The 19,022-nt window shown below is 37.7% G+C and overlaps 1 protein-coding gene across 1 annotated transcript in view; it reads left to right on the forward strand.

The window, feature by feature from the left end:
- The window catches only part of STK3 (serine/threonine kinase 3), a 288,672-nt gene that overhangs the window by 169,804 nt on the left and 99,846 nt on the right, over positions 1-19,022 (forward strand). The gene's annotated exons all lie outside the window — the stretch shown is intronic.

A 19,022-nucleotide genomic window follows, 5' to 3' on the forward strand; every position in this document is an offset into this window, starting at 1 on the left:
GGGTGGCGCAGTCGGTTAAGCGTCCGACTTCAGCCGGGTCACGATCTCGCAGTCCGTGGGTTCGAGCCCCGCGTCAGGCTCTGGGCTGATGGCTCGGAGCCTGGAGCCTGTTTTCCGATTCTGTGTCTCTCTCTCTCTCTCGGCCCCTCCCCCTGTTCATGCTCTGTCTCTCTCTGTCCCAAAAATAAATAAAAAACGTTGAAAAAAAATTAAAAAAAAAAACAATTAAATCACAGTTCTAAAAACCCCTACACAGTGTTTACATAGTTATGACTATATAAATACTGTTTGCGGAGAAACGTCCTAATATATTTGGTTACGTGCTCTTTCTTTTTGTGATTTCTGGAACTAATAATTGTCTCAGTTTTGTTACTGTCATTTATAGTTGTTGTTGTTTTTTCTCTGTACCTATCTAATTTTTTTTCAAATGTTACATTCCTATGCTCTGTGTAGGAGCCATAGACTCTATGTTCAAACATAGATCATTCATTAATTTTGTACTTTTTTCAACTCCTTCTTTCCTGGCCCTCTCTCCTCCTGTAATCTGAATGACTGCTTTCTAGAGTCTGGAGCAGCTGTCACACTAAGACCTCCCTGCAACATCATCCTGGGAATTTCCTTTGCTCTGTCTGTAATGGATCCTCTGTTCCTGGATCTTGTCTGTCTTATTTCCTCATTTTGATGGGCCCTATCTCCCAGGAGCTTCCAGACATTTGCACTTGTTTTGTTTTGTTTTTCATACCTTGTATATCTGACCATGTCTTTATTCTACCTTTACCCATGAGAGATTGAGTATAAAATTCTGTATTGGAAATACGTTCCCTTAAATTTGAAGGCTTTGTTCTGTTTTCTAACTCAGCGGAAAACAAATGACAGTCCAATACCTGATCCGTTAGGTGTTTTATGGAAGATTTTTAGATCTTCACTTTTCCCTTTTCTTTAAAACTTCCATGGTGCTGTGCCTTGTAGATATTTTTTCATTCATTGTGTGGAGTGTCTTTGGCCCTTTTAATTGGAAATACTCTTAAGTGCTGTGTAATTTTATTTTTGCTTTTTCACGATACTTTTATCTCATTACTCTCTCTGTTCTTGTGCATTTTCTCACTCTGGAACTGCTTTTGTTTGTTTATTGGATTCTTAGACTTATCATTCAGCGATCTTTTCTGGTTTTTTTTTTTCTCTTTTTGTTTTTTCATAGAGGTCTCCTCAAGTTTATCTTCTAAACTTATTTTTTCCCCATGTCAAATATTTAATTTCTAAGATAATCTCCTCTTCTCGTGGTTATTATATTATCACTTTGAATTTCTTTTGCTTCCTACCTTGTCTATGTTTCCTTTGTTTTGATCTGTGACTTTTCATTTTATGGACTTTCTTCAAAGGTCTAGTGATTGTATTGATATAAGCACTAAATTGCCTACTGGAAACTCAGTGTGTAAGAGTGAACCTACTATAAAAGAGTTAGGATCCATTGTTCTGGGGCCTGAATTTGCTTGCTTTTTGTGACTTCTGTGAAGTTTTAGATTCTTTGGTCTGCTGAATTAGCTATTACTTATATATTTATCTGCTTTCTAGCTTCCAAATTTGGGGACATGTCCTGTTTGCTGCTTTCGCCTTTCCCTGATCTTTATGAGTTTATCCTTTTCTGTGCCTTTATTGTAATTTTGGAGGAGTTTTGGAGGGATAGGCATAAACCCATGTGTTGAATCATCCATTTTAATGGAAACTCTTACAACTTGTCATTTCTTGGGCGTTCTGAATTCTTAATTTGAAATACGAGTTTTTAATATGATATTTAATATATATGAATATATAAAACACTTCACATGTATAATGATTATAAATTCCTTGAGTACTCATAAATTAGCATGATTCAAAAAAAAATTATGGTCTATTCAATTCGGGCTTATTCTGGATAGTTTGTAAATCAAAGTGATCCAAGAAGGAAGGGAAACTTCTAAAAGGTAACATTACACAAAGTCAGGGTAATTTAAGGCAAGTTAGTAGTTGATAAGAATAGAAGTAAATGGATATTTGTCTTTTTTTGAACCACATGTCTTTTACACCCAGTTTTCTTTAGATGATAGACTAAAGGTATAGTCTTGGACCCATTAGCTCCCAGCGTTTGACAATAATTGTAGACTAATGAACCATTAAGTGATTGCTGCTATGTTTGTCTTAACATTTATATCTGTGAAGTTGAGGTTGTTGCTTTATAACCTCTTCTAATTTTCACTTATAACTTACCTTAGTTACCTGCGGCCATTTTTTTTTTTTTTTTAATTTGCTCCAATTTAGGAGATTCATTTTGGCTAATACCTGCTAGTTATAGTTCTGGACTGGTTACCTTTTAGGGTATGCCAGGAGGTTTTGGGTGGATATTTTGATATCCTAGCTGTTTTCATTTCATTGAGTTTTCCCCACTCTTTTTCCTCCTTTGTGATTATTTCAAAGATGAATGGTCTTTTCAGCATGGTGGGAGATCTGTACTGCCAAGTTTTATTTCTGCATTTATTTTATCTTAAAAAAAGTTTTTTTAAGTTTATTTATTTTGAGAGGAGAGAGTATCCCACGCAGGCTCCGCACTATCAGAGCAGAGCCCGATGTGAAGCCCGAACTCATGAACCATGAGATCATGACCTGAGCTGAAACCAAGAGCTGGACGCTTAACTTACTGAACCACCCAGACGTCCCTCTGCATTTATTGTTATCTTGGAAGACTGTATTTTGTGACAGCCTTTATAGTAGCTATCTTTAGCCCTGACCCTGGATTGGTCCTTATCCAGTGACTGGGTTAATATAACACAGAGCCATGTTGGCCCTAGACCATTGGAAAATTTTATAAAGCTAAATTTTGAAATACTGTAGATTGAATTCTTTTCCTAATTTTAAAAATCTAGAGCTGTGAAATTCACCATACCGAGTTTCTACAGTATAAGAGTCATTTACATTTGATATTCAGTATTAATACTTGAACTCATTGTGGATCCTGCTTTTTCCATTCTCAGTGAGTGCAATTTCCCAAGAATTTATGAGTTATACCAATATCAACTTATAATTTTTCCAAATTTAATTTCTTCTACAACAGTTCAGCTTACTACAGATGGAGAAAAATTTGTGGCCTAAAATTAAATAGATATTTCCATCAACCCTCAATGTGACTTTTGAAGGGGAAACAGTTTATGATAACCATTTCAAGATATGTTGTTTTTTAAAAATTTTAGTTCTGTACACCTGTGTCCTGGGTAACTATTATAAACAACCTCTTTTAAACATTTTTTTTATTCAAGAAATGTATGGGACACGATTGGAAATAGTGCCTTATGAAGTTGATTTTATACCTATTATAGAAAAAGGCTAGTCTGATGAGAATACATCCTGACAAATTGACATGTTTTGATAGGTGTTGAGGTAATTGTACAGATTTTAAAAATTAAACAAATTGCAAACAGAGATTTCTACAGCAGGTTAATCCCAATATCAAGATTTTTGTGTTAGTTTAAGCATTGCTAAACATGACAAAGATTTTTTTTTTTTTTTTTGGCATTTATGAGCATGTGATATAAATTTGGTGCTGAGATGGGTCAACTGTATAACATAATGAAAAAGAATTTGTTTTTTAGATGTTATTGGAATATATTTCTAAATCTGTAGTGTGAGTTGATTAAATAACATAACTATATTTGTTCACATTTAGTGTAAATACTGAAATTGCCTATAGAGTGTCCACTTTTTAAAGAGTGTCTGCTAATAGAGTTGTTCTTTCTAATCAGTAGAACTTTAAAATAAGTATTTTGTTGTCACCAAAGAACAGGAATGGTAGAGTATAATCAGAAGTATGTGGATTATTTCTGCCATATAAGAATTGAAAAATCCAGTAAAGGATGCCATTTTTAAAATAGGACAGGCCTCTATGTGTTCTTTTTTTTTTTTTAAACAGAATGTACATATTGAAGTTTGCTAAATACATATTTCTTGTTATATCGCAATATCACAAATACATTCTGTCAACATGACTACCTGGCTGAAGTAGTGTTTATCAGGTTTTCACAATATTATTCTTTTCCCCTTTCCGTATTTCACACTTTGGAACGAAATCACACTATACAGCCCACACTTAAGGAGTAGAGAGTTATGCCCTTCCTTTTTGAGGGCATAATGTCTACATAAATTATATGGAATTCTTCTACACAGGAGATTTGTCTATTCTTCCCATTTATTCAGTAGTTTACATCAGTATTGATTCATGATTATTTAATTTACATTTTGCCTTTGAATATTTATTCATTTTGCTTTATTTATTTTGTTGCTCAAAGTGTTCCAGCTTTGGCTATTGAGAGCCTCTTCTAGTAGGTACCTTGGTCTCTGACATACCCCCATTATTGTGGATTTTTAAGGTGTTTTTGGTTTTGGTTTTTTGTTTGTTTTTGAGAGAGACAGAGAGAGAGAGGGAGGGAGGACGGGCAGAGGGAGAGAGAAAGATTCCCAAGCAGGCTCCATGCTCAGCACAAAGCCTGAGGTGGGGCTAGATCCCACAGCCCTGGGATCATGACTTGAGCTGAAATCAAGAGTCAGGATGCTCACCCAACTGAGCTACCCAGGTGCCCCTGTTTTTGTTCTTTAAGTATTTTGTTACTCTCTGATACTATAAGATACTCCAGGTTCATCTTGTATGTTTCCTGCCACAGTCCTAGAATCTTAGGATCCTCATTCCTTCAATTAGAGAATGGTATTCAAACCCAAGACCTGGACTTGGTGTGCTTATTGCCACTGTGGGGTGTTATAGATCCTCTCAGCTGACAAAGCAAATGTATTCACTAGCTTGTCTATACACACATACCTATAAACTATACATCTCTATATGTATGTGTGTATATATCTGTAGCTATGTATATATCTCCATCTGTATCAATAGTAAGCTAAACATGAATTCATACTGATATCTCTGACTCTAGTCCATTACTGCATGGATCATTCTCTTTGTCTCTCGTTGCTTATTTATTATTATTACTTTTTTTTTATTTTAACTTTTTTTTGAGAGAGAGAGAAAAAAATGGGAGAGGGGCAGAAAGAGTGGGAGACACAGACTCCAAAGCAGGCTCCATCTAGGTTCTGAGCTTTCAGCACCCAATGTGGGGCTCAAACCCATGAACTGTGAGATCATGACCTGAGCCGAAGTCAGACACTTAACCAACCGAGCCACCCAGGCACCCCTCCCCTTGCTTGTTTATAACCACCTACTGCCATGGTGAGAAACCTGGCTCACATCATCTACCACTCCTTTGCTAAATGTTTCAATTCCTGTAAACATATATAGTGGTTTCAGAATTGTTAACCCATAGCCTCATGGCAAACAACTTTATCAATTAGAGCACAGTGCTTATGTAAAATTCTTTTTGTTTTTAGTCCTACAGACTTTACTCACTTCTGTGTTTACTTAGGTTAGTACCTTTTCTACCTACCTCCTTCAGTGAAGTTCTTTTATACATTTGTAATACAGTTAGATTGTGTGTATGTGCCACATTCTGCATTCCATTCTGGGATCTCTTGACCTCTTAAGTGATTTTTTAAAATTTGTGTACGTTAACATTAACTCCTTGTGGTATAAATTTCTATGGGTTTTGACAGATGCGTGGTGGTACATATCCACCATTGCAGTGTCATACAGAATAGTTTCACCACCCTAAAAAATCCCTATGCTTCACATATTCAACTCTTCCTCTATCCCCAAACCCTTTGCAGTCACTCATCTGCAGTTAACTATCTATAGTTTTTTGCCTTTTCCATAACGACATATAATTGGAATCATACAGCATATAGCCTTTTCAGATGGGTTTCTTTCACTTAACAAAATGCATTTAAGATTCATCCATGTCTCTTTGTGGCTACCTAGTTCATGTTTTCACTCAATAGTATTCCATTGTGTAGATTTATCAGTTTGTTTATCCATTCACCTCCTCAAGGACATCTGGATTACTTCTAGTTTTTGGCAATTATGGATAAAGCTGCTACATACATTTGCATGCTGGCTTTTATATGGATGTAAGTTTTCAAAATCTGTTGGGTAAATACCTAGGACCATAATTGCTGAATCTTATGGTACATTTAATTTTCTAGAAGTTGCCAAACTGTCCATTTTGTATTCTCACCAACAATGAATGAGAGTTTACATTGCTATGCATGTTCACCAGCATTTCATAGTAGTTAGTATTTTTGCATTTTAGCCATTCTAATAAGTGTTTAGTGCTGTTTCAGTGCTAGTTTGCAATTCCTAATGATGGAGATGTTGGGCATTTTTTATATGTTTATTTGCCAATTATATATCTTCTTTGATAAAGTGTCTGTTCAGTACTTTCCCCCACTTTTAAAATTGTTTTGTGTCATTTGTTCTCTTATTGTTTTTTAAAAAAATTTTTAAAAAGTATTCAGTTTTGAGTGAGCACAAGCGGGAGAGGGGTAGACAGAGGGGGACAGAAGGTCTGAAGTGGGCTCTGTTAGAAGTGAGCCCAATGTTGGGCTTGAACTAACAAACTGTGAGATCGTGACTTGAGCACAAGTTGTATGTTCAACCGACTGAGCCACCCAGGCTCCCCAAAATAGGCTATTATTTTCTTCTCTTTTTTTTTGTTCTCTTATTGTTAATTTTAAGAGTTCTTTGTGTATTTTAGACACAAGTCTTATTTAAAAATATGTGTTTTGAAAATATTTTTTCCCAGTCTATAGTTTGTCTTTGTATTCTCTTAACAGTGTCTTTCACAGAAGAGAACTTTTTAGTTTTAATATCCCCTATCAGTTTTTTTTCATGGATCTTCCTTTTAGTGTTTTATCTATAAACTCCCCACCAAACTCCAGGTCACATCAACTTTCTCCTGTGTTTTCTTCCAGAAGTTTTCTAGGTTTGCGTATTATATCAAGGTCTATGATCTTTTTTGAGTTAATTTTTGTGAAAGCCATAAGGTCTGTATAAAGGTCCTTTTTTTGACATGTGGTTGTCCAGTTGTTCTAGTACCTTTTGTTTAAAAGATTATCCTTTCTCCACTGAGTTGCCTTTGTGTTTTTTCACACATCAGTTGACAGTATTTTTGTGGGTTTGTTTCAGGGCTCTTTATTCTGTTGCACTGATATATCCATGGTATATATGTCTATTTGTTATCAAAATTATACTGTCTTGGGGCACCTGGGTAGCTCATTTGTTTACGTGTCTGACTCCTGGTTTGGGTTCGGGTCATGATCTCACAATTTGTGAGATCCAGCCCCACTTAGGGCTCTGCAGATAGAGCGTACAGAGCCGAGCCTGCTTGGGATTTTCTCTCTCCCTTTTCCTCTCTCTGCCCCACCCCCACTTGCACTCTCTCTCAAATAAACATTTAAAACATTATACTGTCTTGATTATAGTAGTTCTGTAGAAGTCTTAAAATTGGATACTGTGAACCTTCCAACTTTATTTTTCTTATTTAGTAGTGTGTTGGTTGTTTTAAGTCTTTGCCTTTCCATATAAACTTCAGAATCATTTTGGCAACATTTGCAAATTAGCTTGCTGGAATTTTTATTGGGATTTAATTGACTGTCTACACTAAGTTAGGAAGAAATGACATCTTAACAGTGTTGAATCTTCAATTCACAAACATGGAATGTCTTTCAGCTTATTTAGAACTTTGATTTCTTTCATCATTGCACACAAGAACACAAGATTCTGTACATATTTTGTTAGACCTAAGTGGGGTTGTTTTTGGGGGGGGGGGGTACTATTAAAAATGTTTGGGTTTTGGGTGCCTGGATGGCTCAGTCTAAAACACCTGACTTTGGGGGCTTCTGGGAAGATGGCGTAGGAGGACGCTGAGCTCACAGCGTCCTGCGGATCACTTAGATTCCACCCACACCTGCCTAAATAACCCAGAAAATCACCAGAAGACTAGCAGAATGGATTCTCCGGAGGCAAGCGTAGACGAGAGGCCCACGGAAGAGGGTAGGAAGGGCGGAGAGGTGGTGCACGCTACACGGACTGGCAGGAGGGAGCCGGGGCAGAGGGGCGGCCCGCTGGCAAAGCAGAGCCCCCGAGTCTGACTTGCAAAAGCGGAGGGGCCGGACAGAGTGAGTTCTGACAGCCAGTGGAACTTAACATCTGGAATGTTATAAGTCGACAGCTCTGCTCCGAGAGCGGGAGGGCTAGAGGACAGCGGGAGGGAGAGTTGTTGAGCCCCTGAGGACACGGCTCAGCTTGGCAGGGAACAAAGGCACTCGCCAGCGCCATCTCCCTCGCCCATCCCCCAGCCAAAATCCCAAAGGGAACCAGTTCCCGACAGGGAACTTGCTTGCACCGTGCAAACACCCAACACTGTGCTTCTGCGGATCCATCCCTCGGCGGGTCTGACTCCCTCCCGGTGCCGCAGGGCCCCTCCTGAAGTGGATCTCTGAAGGAAAAGCAAGCTGAGTCTCCCCCTCCTGCCCCTGTGCACCTTGCCCATCCACCCCGGCTAATACGCCAGATCCCAGCACCACAATCCTGGCAGTGTGCAAGTAGCCCAGACGGGCCACGCCACCCCACAGTGAATCCCGCCCCTAGGAGAGGGGAAGACAAGGCACACACCAGTCTGACTGTGGCCCCAGCGGTGGGCTGGGGGCAGACATCAGGTCTGACTGCGGCCCCGACCACCAACGCAAGTTATTCAAGACAGCACAGGGGAAGTGCCCTGCAGTTCTGCACTACTCCAGGGACTATCCAACATGATGAAACGGAAGAATTCCCCTCAAAAGAATCTCCAGGAAATAACAACAGCTAATGAACTGATTAAAAACAATTTAAACAATATAACAGAAAGTGAATTTAGAATAATAGTCATAAAATTAATCGCTGGGCTTGAAAACAGTATAAAGGACTGCAGAGAATCTATTGCTACAGAGATCAAGGGACTAAGGAACAGCCAGGAGGAGCTAAAAAATGCTATTAATGATCTGCAAAATAAAATGGAGACAACCACGGCTCGGATTGAAGAGGCAGAGGAGAGAATAGGTGAACTAGAAGATAAAATTATGGAAAAAGAAGAAGCTGAGAAAAAGAGAGATAAAAAATCCAGGAGTATGAGGGGAAAATTAGAGAACTAAGTGATACACTAAAAAGAAATAATCTACGCATAATTGGTATTCCAGAGGAGGAAGAGAGAGGGAAAGGTGCTGAAGGTTAACTTGAAGAAATAATAGCTGAGAACTTCCCTGATCTGGGGAAGGAAAAAGGCATAGAAATCCAAGAGGCACAGAGAACTCCCTTCAGATGTAACTTGATTCGATCTTCTGCATGACATATCATAGTCAAACTGGCAAAATACAAGGATAAAGAGAAAATTCTGAAAGCAGCTAGGGATAAACGTGCTCTAACATATAAAGGGAGACCTATAAGACTCGTCACCGATCTCTCTTCTGAAAGTTGGCAGGCCAGAAAGGAATGGCAGGAGATCTTCAATGTGATGAACAGAAAAAATATGCAGCCGAGAATCCTTTATCCAGCAAGTCTGTCATTTAGAATAGAAGGAGAGATAAAGGTCTTCCCAAACAAACAAAAACTGAAGGAATTCGTCACCACTAAACCAGCCCTACAAGAGATCCTAAGGGGGATCCTGTGAGACAAAGTACCAGAGACATCACCACAAGCATGAAACCTACGGACATCACAATGACTCCAAACCCATATCTTTCTATAATAACACTGAATGTAAATGGACTAAATGCGCCAACTAAAAGACATAGGGTATCAGAATGGATAAAAAAACAAGACCCATCTATTTGCTGTCTACAAGAGACTCATTTTAGACCTGAGGACACCTTCAGATTGAGAGTGAGGGGATGGAGAACACTTTATCATGCTACTGGAAGCCAAAAGAAAGCTGGAGTAGCCATTTTTATATCAGACAAACTAGACTTTAAATTAAAGGCTGTAACAAGAGATGAAGAAGGGCATTATATAATAATCACAGGGTCTATCCATCAGGAAGAGCTAACAATTATAAATGTCTATGCGCCGAATACCGGAGCCCCCAAATATATAAAATGATTACTGACAAACATAAGCAACCTTATTGATAAGAATGTGGTAATTGCAGGGGACTTTAACACTCCACTTGCAGAAATGGATAGATCATCTAGACACACGGTCATTAAAGAAACAAGGGCTCTGGATGGTACATTGGATCAGATGGACTTGACAGATATATTTAGAACTCTGCATCCCAAAGCAACAGAATATACTTTCTTCTCGAGTGCACATGGAACATTCTCCAAGATAGATCATATACTGGGTCACAAAACAGCCCTTCATAAGTTTACAAGAATTGAAATTATACCATGCATACTTTCAGACCACAATGCTATGAAGCTTGAAATCAACCACAGGAAAAAGTCTGGAAAACCTCCAAAAGCATGGAGGTTAAAGAACACCCTACTAACGAATGAGTGGATCAACCAGGCAATTAGAGAAGAAATTAAAAAATATATGGAAACAAATGAAAATGAAAATACAACAATCCAAACGCTTTGGGATGCAGCGAAGGCAGTCCTGAGAGGAAAATACATTGCAATCCAGGCCTATCTCAAGAAACAAGAAAAATCCCAAATACAAAATCTAACAGCACACCTAAAGGAAATAGAAGCAGAACAGCAAAGACAGCCTAAACCCAGCAGAAGAAGGAAATAATAAAGATCAGAGCAGAAATAAACAATATAGAATCTAAAAAAACTGTAGAGCAGATCAACGAAACCAAGAGTTGGTTTTTTGAAAAAATAAACAAAATTGACAAACCTCTAGCCAGGCTTCTCAAAAAGAAAAGGGAGAGGACCCAAATAGATAAAATCATGAATGAAAATGGAATTATTACAACCAATCCCTCAGAGATACAAACAATTATCAGGGAATACTATGAAAAATTATATGCCAACAAACTGGACAACCTGGAAGAAATGGACAAATTCCTAAACACCCACACGCTTCCAAAAATCAGGAGGAAATAGAAAGCTTGAACAGACCTATAACCAGGGAAGAAATTGAGTCAGTCATCAAAAATCTCCCAACAAATAAGAGTCCAGGACCAGATGGCTTCCCAGGGGAGTTCTACCAGACTTTTAAAGCAGAGATAATACCTATCCTTCTCAAGCTCTTCCAAAAAATAGAAAGGGAAGGAAAACTTCCAGACTCATTCTATGAAGCCAGTATTACTTTGATTCCTAAACCAGACAGAGACCCAGCAAAAAAAAAGAGAACTACAGGCCAATATCCCTGATGAATGTGGATACAAAAATTCTCAATAAGATACTAGCAAATCGAATTCAACAGCATATAAAAAGAATTATTCACCATGATCAAGTGGGATTCATTCCTGGGATGCAGGGCTGGTTCAACATTTGCAAATCAATCAACGTGATATATCACATCAATAAAAGAAAAGATAAGAACCATATGATCCTGTCAATCGATGCAGAAAAGGCATTTGACAAAATTCAGCAACCTTTCTTAATAAAAACCCTCGAGAAAGTCGGGATAGAAGGAACATACTTAAACATCATAAAAGCCATTTATGAAAAGCCCACAGCTAATATCCTCCTCAACGGGGAAAAACTGAGAGCTTTTTCCCTGAGATCAGGAACACGACAGGGATGCCCACTCTCACCGCTGTTGTTTAACATAGTGTTGGAAGTTCTAGCATCAGCAATCAGACAACAAAAGGAAATCAAAGGCATCAAAATTGGCAAAGATGAAGTCAAGCTTTCACTTTTGCAGATGACATCATATTATACATGGAAAATCTGATAGATTCCACCAAAAGTCTGCTAGAACTGATACATGAATTCAGCAAAGTTGCAGGATACAAAATCAATGTACAGAAATCAGTTGCATTCTTATACACTAATAATGAAGCAACAGAAAGACAAATAAAGAAACTGATCCCATTCACAATTGCACCAAGAAGCATAAAATACCTAGGAATAAACCTAACTAAAGATGTAAAGGATCTGTATGCTGAAAACTATAGAAAGCTTATGAAGGAAATTGAAGAAAATATAAAGAAATGGAAAAACATTCCGTGCTCATGGTTTGGAAGAATAAATATTGTCAAAATGTCAATACTATCCAAAGCTACGTACACATTCAATGCAATCCCAATCAAAATTGCACCAGCATTCTTCTCAAAGCTAGAACAAGCAATCCTAAAATTCATATGGAACTACAAAAGGCCCCAAATAGCCAAAGTAATTTTGAAGAAGAAGACCAAAGCAGGAAGCATCACAATCCCAGACTTTAGCCTCTACTACAAAGCTGTAATAATCAAGACAGCATGGTATTGGCACAAAAACAGACACATAGACCAATGGAATAGAATAGAAACCCCAGAACTAGACCCACAAATGTATGGCCAACTAATCTTTGACAAAGCAGGAAAGAACATCCAATGGAAAAAAGACAGTCTCTTTAACAAATGGTGCTGGGAGAACTGGACAGCAACATGCAGAAGGTTGAAACTAGACCACTTTCTCACACCATTCACAAAAATAAACTCAAAATGGATAAAGGACCTGAATGTGAGACAGGAAACCATCAAAACCCTAGAGGAGAAGGCAGGAAAGACCTCTCTGACCTCAGCCGTAGCAATTTCTTACTTGACACATCCCCAAAGGCAAGGGAATTAAAAGCAAAAATGAACTACTGGGACCTTATGAAGATAAAAAGCTTCTGCACAGCAAAGGAAACAACCAACAAAATTAAAAGGCAACCAACAGAATGGGAAAAGATATTTGCAAATGACATATCGGACAAAGGTCTAGTATCCAAAATCTATAAAGAGCTCACCAAACTCCACACCCGAAAAACAAATAACCCAGTGAAGAAATGGGCAGAAGACATGAATAGATACTTCTCTAAAGAAGACATCCGGATGGCCAACAGGCACATGAAAAGATGCTCAACGTCGCTCCTCATCAGGGAAATACAAATCAAAACCACACTCAGCTATCACCTCACACCAGTCAGAGTGGCTAAAATGAACAAATCAGGAGACTATAGATGCTGGAGAGGATGTGGAGACATGGGAACCCTCTTGCACTGTTGGTGGGAATGCAAACTGGTACAGCCACTCTGGAAAACAGTGTGGAGGTTCCTCAAAAAATTAAAAATAGACCTACCCTATGACCCAGCAGTAGCACTGCTAGGAATTTACCCAAGGGATACAGGAGTACTGATGCATAGGGGCGCTTGTATCCCAATGTTTATAGCAGCACTCTCAACAATAGCCAAATTATGGAAAGAGCCTAAATGTCTATCAACTGATGAATGGATAAAGAAATTGTGGTTTACATACACAATAGAGTACTACGTGGCAATGAGGAAGAATGAAATATGGCCCTTTGTAGCAACATGGATGGAACTGGAGAGTGTTATGCTAAGTGAAATAAGCCATACAGAGAAAGACAGATACCATATGGTTTCACTCTTATGTGGATCCTGAGAAACTTAACAGAAACCCATGGGAGAGGGGAGGAAAAAAAAAAAAAAAAAGAGGTTAGAGTGGGAGAGAGCCAAAGCATAAGTGACTCTTAAAAACTGAGAACAAACTGAGGGTTGATGGGGGGTGGGAGGGAGGGGAGGGTGGGTGATGGGTATTGAAGAGGGCACCTTTTGGGATGAGCACTGGGTGTTGTATGGAAACCAATTTGACAATAAATTTCATATATTGGAAAAAACAAATAAATAAAAATAAATAAATAAATAAATAAATAAATAAATAAATAAATAAATAAATAAAACACCTGACTTTGGCTCAGGTCATTATCTCATGGTTCGTGAGTTCAAGTCCCACACTGTATGAGCATCAGCCCCACCTAGGGTGAGCTTGAGCCCTGCTTGGGGGGAGCCTCAGTTTCTCTCTCTCTCTCTCTCTCTCTCTCTCTCTCTCTGTCTCTGTCTCTCTCTCTCTCTCTCTCAAAAAATAAATAAAGTTTGGGTTTTTTTATCCCTGGAATAAATCCTGCTTGCTTGTAGCATATGATCCTTGTCATGAATTGCTAAATTTGGTGTGCTAATGATTTGTTGAGGATTTTTGCATCTTTGTTCATCAGGGATACTGCCCTATAATTTTCTTTTGTTTATTTGTTTTTGGTATCAAGGTAATATTTTTTTGGAAGAGTTTGAGAAGAATTGTTTTCAGTTCTTCTTTGAATGTTTTGTAGAAGTTACCAGTGAAGCCTCTGGTCCTGACATTTTGTTTGTTGGTTTTTGATTATTATTGAATCAGCCTCCTTGCTAGTAATTGATCTATTTAGATTTTCTTTTTTTCTTTCATCATATATGTTTCTAAGGATTTCTCCTTTTTTTCTAGGTTTTTCAATTTGTTGGTGTATAATTGTTCATAGTAGTTTCTTATAATCTATGTCTGTGTCATCAATTGTAACATCTCCTTTTTCATTTCTTTTTTTTTTTTCTTTCAACATTTTTTATTTATTTTTGGGACAGAGAGAGACAGAGCATGAACGGGGGAGGGGCAGAGAGAGAGGGAGACACAGAATCGGAAACAGGCTCCAGGCTCCGAGCCATCAGCCCAGAGCCTGACGCGGGGCTCGAACTCACGGACCACGAGATCATGACCTGGCTGAAGTCAGACACTTAACCGACTGCGCCACCCAGGCGCCCCTCCTTTTTCATTTCTAATCTTATTTGAGTCCTCTCACTTTTTCTGGGGGGTCTAGCTAAAGGCTTGTCAATTTTGTTTATCTTTTCAGAGAACCAGCTCTTAATCTCATTGATCTTTTCTATTATCTTTTTAGTCTCTATTTCATATATTTCTGCTCTAATCTTTACTATTTCCTTCTGCTAACTTTGGGCTTCATTTGTTATTTTTCTAGTTTCTTGAGGTATAAAGTTAAGTTGTTTATTTGAGCCTTCTCTTCTTTCTTGAGGTAGGTATTTAATGCTACGAACTTCCCTCTCAGAATTGCTTTTGTTGCATCCCATAAATTTTGGTATGTTACTTTTCCATTTTTGTTTATCTCAAGGTGTTTTTTTATTTCTCCCTTGATTTCTTCTTTGACCCATTGGTTGTTCAGTAGTATGTTGTTTAATCTCCACATACTTATAAATTTTCAAGTTTTCTTTTTGTCATTAACTTCTAGTTTCATACATTTGTGGTTCAACATCCACAAATCAGTCAATGTGATACCACACATTAATCAAGTGGAGGGTAAAAATTATATGATCATCTCAATCGCTGCAGAAAAAGAATTTGACAAAATTCAACATCCGTTTGTGACAAAAACGCTCAACAAGGCAGGTATAGAGGGAGTGTATCTCAACATAATAAAAGCCATATATGACAAGCCCACAACTAATGTCATATTTAACTGTGAGAAGCTTTCAGCTTTCTAAGATCAGAAATAAGACAAGGATGTCTATTCTCACCACTTTTATTCAACAGAGTATCCTAGCCAGAGCACTTAGGCAAGAAATAGAAATAAAAGGTGTCCAGATCAGAGAGGAAGAAGTAAAACTGTCACTATTTGTAGACGACATGATACTATATAAATAAAACCCTAAAGATTCCATCTGAAACCTATTTAGAACTAATAAACTGAATTCTGGAAAGTTGCAGTATACAATATCAGTATATAAAAATATGTTGCATTTCTTTACACTAATAATGAACTATCAAAGAGAGAAATTAAGGAAACAATCCAATTTATAATTGCATAAGAAAGAGTAAAATATCTATGAATGAATTTACAAAGGAGATGAAAGACCTGTATATTAAAAACCACAAGACATTAATGAAAGAAATTAAAGAAGACACAAATAAATGGAAAGATATTCCATGTTTATGGATTAGAAGACTTTATATTATAAAATGTCCATAGGACCCAAAGCAATCTGCAGATTCAGTGCAACCCTTATCCAAATTCCAGTGGCATTTTTCACAGAAAACAAATCAGCCAAAAATTTGTATGTAACCACAACAGACCCTGAATAGCCAAAGCAATCTTGAGAAAGAACAAAGCAGAGGCACCACAATCTCTGATTTCAAACTATATTACAAAGCTATAGTAATCAAAAGCATATCATATTGTCATTAAAAACAGACACATACATCAGTGGAACAGAATAGAGATCCCAGAATTAAGCCCACCCTTATATGGTCAATTAATTTACAACAAATGAGCTGCTAACAACAATGGGGAAAGGATGGTTTCTTCAATAAATAGTGTTGGGAAAACTGGACTGCTACACACAAAAGAATGAAACAGTATCCATATCTTATGCCATACACAAAAACTAACTTGAAACAGATTAAAAGACCTGAAACCATAAAACTCCTAGAAAAAAATATAGACAACTCTTTGATACTGGTTTTGGCAATGACCTTTGGATCTGATACCAAAAAGCAGAGGCAACAAAAGAAAAGATAAATGAATGGGACTATGTCAAGCTAAAAAGCTTCTGCACAGCAAAGGAAACCATCAACAAAATGAAAAGACAACCTATTGAATGTTAGAAAATAATTTAAAATCATATAACTGATAAGAGGCTAATCACCAAAATATATACAGAACTCCTACTACTTAATAGCAAAAAGCCTCACAAACAATCCGATTAAAAAATGGGCAGAAGATCTGAATAGACTTTATTTCAAAGAAGACATACAGATGGCCACCAAGTACACGAAAGATGCTGAACATCATTAATCACTAGGGGAATGCAAATCAAAACCACAATGATGTATCACCTCACACCTGTTAGAATGCCTATTATCAAGAAGACAAGAAATAGCAAGTGCTGGCAAAGATGTAGAGACAAGGGAACACTGGTGCACTGTTAGTGGGAAATTAAATTGGTGCAACCACTCTGGAAAGCAGCATGGAGGTTTCTCAAAGAATTAAAAATAGAACTACCATATGATCCAAAAATTGTACTTCTTTGATATTTACCCAAAGAAAACAAAAACAATTCGAAAAGATATGTGCATTCCCCATGTTCATTGCAGCATTATTTATAATAGCCAAGATATGTAACCAACCTAAGTGTCCATCAGTGGGTAAATGGATAAATAAATTGTGTTATTATGTATATAATGGAATATTCTAAAAAAAAGAGGAATCTTGCCATATGTGATAGCATGGATAGAACTTATGCTAAGTGAAATGTCAGAGAAAGACAAATACCATATGATCTGTCTTACAAGTGGAATCTAATAAATAAAAACAAGAACAGAAAAATCAAAAACCCCATTCATAGATACAGAGAACAGATTAGTTGCTACAGGATGCAGGGGGTGAGGGAGTGAGAGAAATGGATGAACCTTTCTTAAAAATTTTTTGTTTTGTTTAAATAAATTGAAGGGTGCCTGGGTGGCTCAGTTGGTTAAGCCTCCGACCTTGGCTCAGGTCATGATCTCACGGCTTGTGAGTTCAATCCCACGGCTTGTGAGTTCAATCCCACGTCTGTTAGCACAGAGCCTGGAGCCTGCTTTGGATTCTGTGTCTCCCTCTCTCCCTGCCCCACCCTGCTTGCACTCTCTCTGTCTCTCAAAAATGAAAAAACGTTCAAAAAATTTTTTTAAATAAATAAATAAATTGAGTAAAAAATTTTAAAAAGGAAGAAAGAAGGAAACCAACTACCCTCAACTCCACTGAGTACCGAAGGTCTACCAATGTTCCATCTGAACACAGCAAGATACAAATCACCTTAACAAAAGTATGACACTACAGACTTACAATCAGTTGGCCTAAATTCTGAGTTGCTTCATTGAGAAAACTAAGGAATTTGAGTTGGCATTTGAGATTTAAAAAAAATTATTTTGATTCCAAATTCCACCTTTTTATTGCTGGTATATATAGGAAGCAAATGATTTTTTATATTGTGCTTATATCCTATGACCTTGTTGTACTTGGTTATCAGTTCTAGGAGTTTTTTGTAGATTCTTTGAAATTTTCTGCATAAATAATCCTTTTACTTAGAAATAAATCTTTATAACTTTTGTATATATTTTTTGTCTTACCGCAACTAACTAGACCTCAGTTTTCTTTTAACTCTAATGTTTCTGCATCCTCACTAGTTTTCTCTGTCTCCCTGTTTCAGATGATATATCTTTTTTCACTCATAAAAATTCATATAGAATAAAACTAAAATGTGGTTTTTGCCTACAAGAAGATTGTAGTGTGGTGGGTGAGACACCAAGTGAACTGATGACTCATCACAATACAATATGAAAGTACTGTGATAGAGCTCTGCACAAAGAACAGTCATTGTTATTTTATTGCCCTTTGATTTTCCTTTTATCTCCCTTTATAAATTTTTTTAATGTTTATTTTTTTGAGAGAGAGCAAGAGAGAACGCACACTCATGTACGTACACGCAAGCAGGAGAGGGGCAGAGAGAGAGCGACACATGAATCCCAAGTGGGCTCCAGGCTCTGAGCTGTCAGCACAGAGCCCGATATGGAGTCCGAGCTCACGAACACTGAGATCATGACCTGAACTGAAGTTGGACACAACTGACTGAGCCACCCCGGCGCCCCTACCTCCTTTAAGGGTATCTTCTCTACTTGCCTTTTTTCTTTTATGTCAGTCATAGTATCTCTTCTTTCTAGGGCCTTTCTCCTCAAACTACAAGTGTAGTTGTTTTTCACCATTAAAAAAAAAAAATCAGGGAAGAAATCAACAATAACTGATTCACTAACAAACCTCATGATAGAGTAGTCAGAGCCTTTGTTTCTTCGCTCACCCACATTTTCTCTCTACCCCTTAGACTGTGGCAAAATATTCTCCCAGCAGCACTGTCTCCAAGGCGACTTTCTGGGTAAGATGAGATGGCTTTAGCACTTGCTTTAATTTGAGGTGTCCCTGGCTCATCCAAGTCATTTTGTGTAGCAGGCAGTTGGATATGCAGGTTTGAAGCCTCAGGGAGAGAGCAAGTAATTAAGAATCAGCAGGCTTTTTGCAATTGGTAGCAAAACCATTAGCAAAAATAGGATTGCTCAAAAAGTGTTTAAAGCAAATTA

Source organism: Lynx canadensis, chromosome F2 (assembly GCF_007474595.2).
Source record: "Lynx canadensis isolate LIC74 chromosome F2, mLynCan4.pri.v2, whole genome shotgun sequence".
NCBI classification, from domain to species: Eukaryota; Metazoa; Chordata; class Mammalia; order Carnivora; family Felidae; genus Lynx; species Lynx canadensis.